We start from the raw sequence: 3,042 nt of genomic DNA, 5'->3' as shown, positions 1-3,042 counted from the left end.
AAGGAAGGAAGGAAGGAAGGAAGGGAAAGAGAAAGAGAAAGAGAAAGAGAAAGAGAAAGAAAAAAAAGAATGAGGAAGGAAGGAAGGAAGGAAGGGAGGGAGGGAGGGAGGGAGAGAGGGAGGGAGGAAAAAAAAATCTTTAATGAAATTAGTAGAGCAAATCTTCTAAATATTCATTTTCCTACAGATTTTCCTAAAACCTCACCACAGGGACTTCCTTGGACTGTTTATATCAGCCAAAAAGCCTAATGTTCACCTTGGTGATAGGTTTTTATTTAATTTATACATGTGACTATAGTTGCTAGCTATGATAGTTAGGGATTTTGGCATTGGTCATAACTCTGTTTCACTGGAACAAAGGTTACAAAGCAGCAATGACCTATCTTCTTTCCTAAATGGCATCTGATACTGTTAAAACAGACATTCAAGTTACTGACAGCATCCAAGGATCAGGAATCCCTGACTTTCATTAGGAAACTCATCAATTTCTGCCATTGCTGTGTATAATCATCAACAAAATTACCACTCATCATCATATGATTTATTCATCTGCTTCCCATGGCAAGGTAAGGTGGAGCTGGTCCACTGTCCAAAGCAAACAATAAATTCTACAATCAGTAATGCAAAGAAGCAGCCAATTAAACTACCCTATTACATTTTACTAAGCTGCTCCAGACCAATTATAAACATATTTCTTTGTGGTCTAATTAGGTTCAACTCAGTTCCACAGTGTGGAAGACTATAATGAGTGAACACATGAGAAACACGGTTCAGACTCCATGTGAGGGATCATTAATATGCTCTGGGCTGCTGCTTTGGAAGAGGCTGCACCTAATTATGTGGGTTAATGCACTTAAACTAAATGGATGAATTGCAGACATTTTCGGTGTTTCAAGGCCCCTTAGACTGACAGAACTATAGATTAATAAGTTGTTAGAGAGTTATCTGTTAACCTGCCCCTTCGTTCTCCATTTTCACTCCATATGCTTTTAGAGGCATGAAATGCTGAAGTGGAGAAATATGCCAGTCACTGCCATTTCAATCCTCTCTCTGGCACTTGCCTAAGGAATGATCAGAATTGGGGGAACAGCAAAATACAATGCCTGATATGTCCAACAACTTCAGTTGATTTTGGATCAAAATGCACCCTGCACAGGGGATAACAGATGCCTTGCTATCACAAATAGCTTAGATAACAGACCGAACTCCTTTCAGCTAGCAGTGGCTGTCTAAAAGTCAGACAAATAGTCTAAAGCTAGTGTTTAGGATATCCCTTTAGCTGACTGAAAGTGTAAGTCATGCAGACTAGGCAAGTTATCCAAGTATAAAATAAAAGGCCATGTCAGCTGGGACTATTCACAGCGGCAAAGAGACAACTTAGGGGCTATATAACAGAGGTTGCAAAATCATGGTGGGATGGAAAGGGTGTGTTGAGACAGATTGTTAACCACCTTTTTTGATGGAAGGAAAAAAGGGATATTGAATTACAGCAGTAAGAGCCAAGTTCAACCCCTCCCACAAGGAAACGGGCTCTTATAGTTTGATTTTTTTTTTCTTAGTTGGTAGTAGACCCTTGAAACTCCTTTACAAGCCACACCATCCCCTAAGAATTTCCATAAGGAAATCCCCTTAATGGAAAAATTAAGAATTGGGACTGAGAGAATATTAGGGAGGAAGGATCATGGGTACTTTTTCTGTCCCCCAGGTGCTTGTTTATGGACAGTGTTGGAGACAGAATATCAGGTGATATGGACTGTTGAGATGAGTCAGTAGAACTGTTATGTCCTACCTTGTGGGGATTAAGACACAGAATGCTCTTCAGGACTTCCTTCTGGTTAGCTCAAGCAGCCATCTTCCCAGCACAGTAGATTTATATATCCCATAAAAGTTTTCACACGTATTGTAAAAGGGGCCAAAAGGTCAAAAAGATGGTTGAACAGTAGATGGTATCTACAACACTATCAGTTTTGACGTCTGTATCCTTTTGCAGACCTAGCTTTGGGGAACAGTCCCCATTTGCAAAGACCTCAGATCTGAGAAGTTTCACAGGCTTCTGAATGGCTTGTGCAAGTGACAGCAAGAGACATGTCAAATAGGTTTGTTTTCCCATGTTCACACTTGTCCTTAAGGCACTAGGGACAAAAACTGATTCTTATTCCATTCCTGAGTGAGAGGACCTGACAATAATTGGATTAGATACTTAGCTCACTATGTTTCTGATGTGTCTCTTTTTAATTTATTTTGTCAGGATTTTTTTAACTTGTCTTCCTCTGTTGCCAGCATGCACTAGCTCCTCATAATGTCCACGAAAAAAGGTTTTATTAGAACTTCCCCCTCTTACATCCCTTCTGATATTCCCCCCCCCCGCCAAGGGTGGCTTGCAGGATCTGCCCAAATTGAACTGCCTGCTGTTGGAAAGCTTTGAGCTCCATGTCTCTGTCTGTGATATTGTAAAGAAGAAAAAACTATGCCAAGTGTACACACTCGGTATTTTCATGCAAAGCATCAGGAGTGTAAACAGCTGTTTAATGGCATTGTTAGATATACTTGTCATGAGGAAGGAAGAAGGCAAATGTGTCCATGAAGTGAGTGAAGCATTGGAAAATGTATCTTCAGTTGCAGTTGCAGTTCCAGTTGCAACGGTAGTCAACATTGCAGTCAACAGCTCAATGTCTAAATGGAGATCAGTAACAAGTGGTGTCCCTCAGGGGTCCGTACTGGGACTGGTACTGTTCAATATCTTTATTAATGACATAGACATAGTGGGATTGAGTGTACTCTTCAGCAAGTTTGTGGATGACACAAAGCTGAGTGGTGCAGCTGATACGCTAGAGGGAAGGGATGCCACCCAGAGGGACCTTGACAGGCTTGAGGAGTGTACCAATGTGAACCTCATGAAGTTCAACAAGGCCAAGGGCGAGGTCCTGCACCTGGGTTGGGGCAATCACCAGTATCAGTACAGGCTGGGTGATGAATGGATTGAGAGCAGCCCTGCCGAGAAGGACTTGGGGGTACTGGTGGATGAAAAGCTGGACATGAGCC

The sequence above is a fragment of the Aptenodytes forsteri genome, unplaced genomic scaffold, assembly GCF_000699145.1.
Source record: "Aptenodytes forsteri isolate BGI_AS27 unplaced genomic scaffold, ASM69914v1 Scaffold182, whole genome shotgun sequence".
Taxonomy (NCBI): domain Eukaryota; kingdom Metazoa; phylum Chordata; class Aves; order Sphenisciformes; family Spheniscidae; genus Aptenodytes; species Aptenodytes forsteri.
This window is presented reverse-complemented; position numbering follows the sequence as displayed.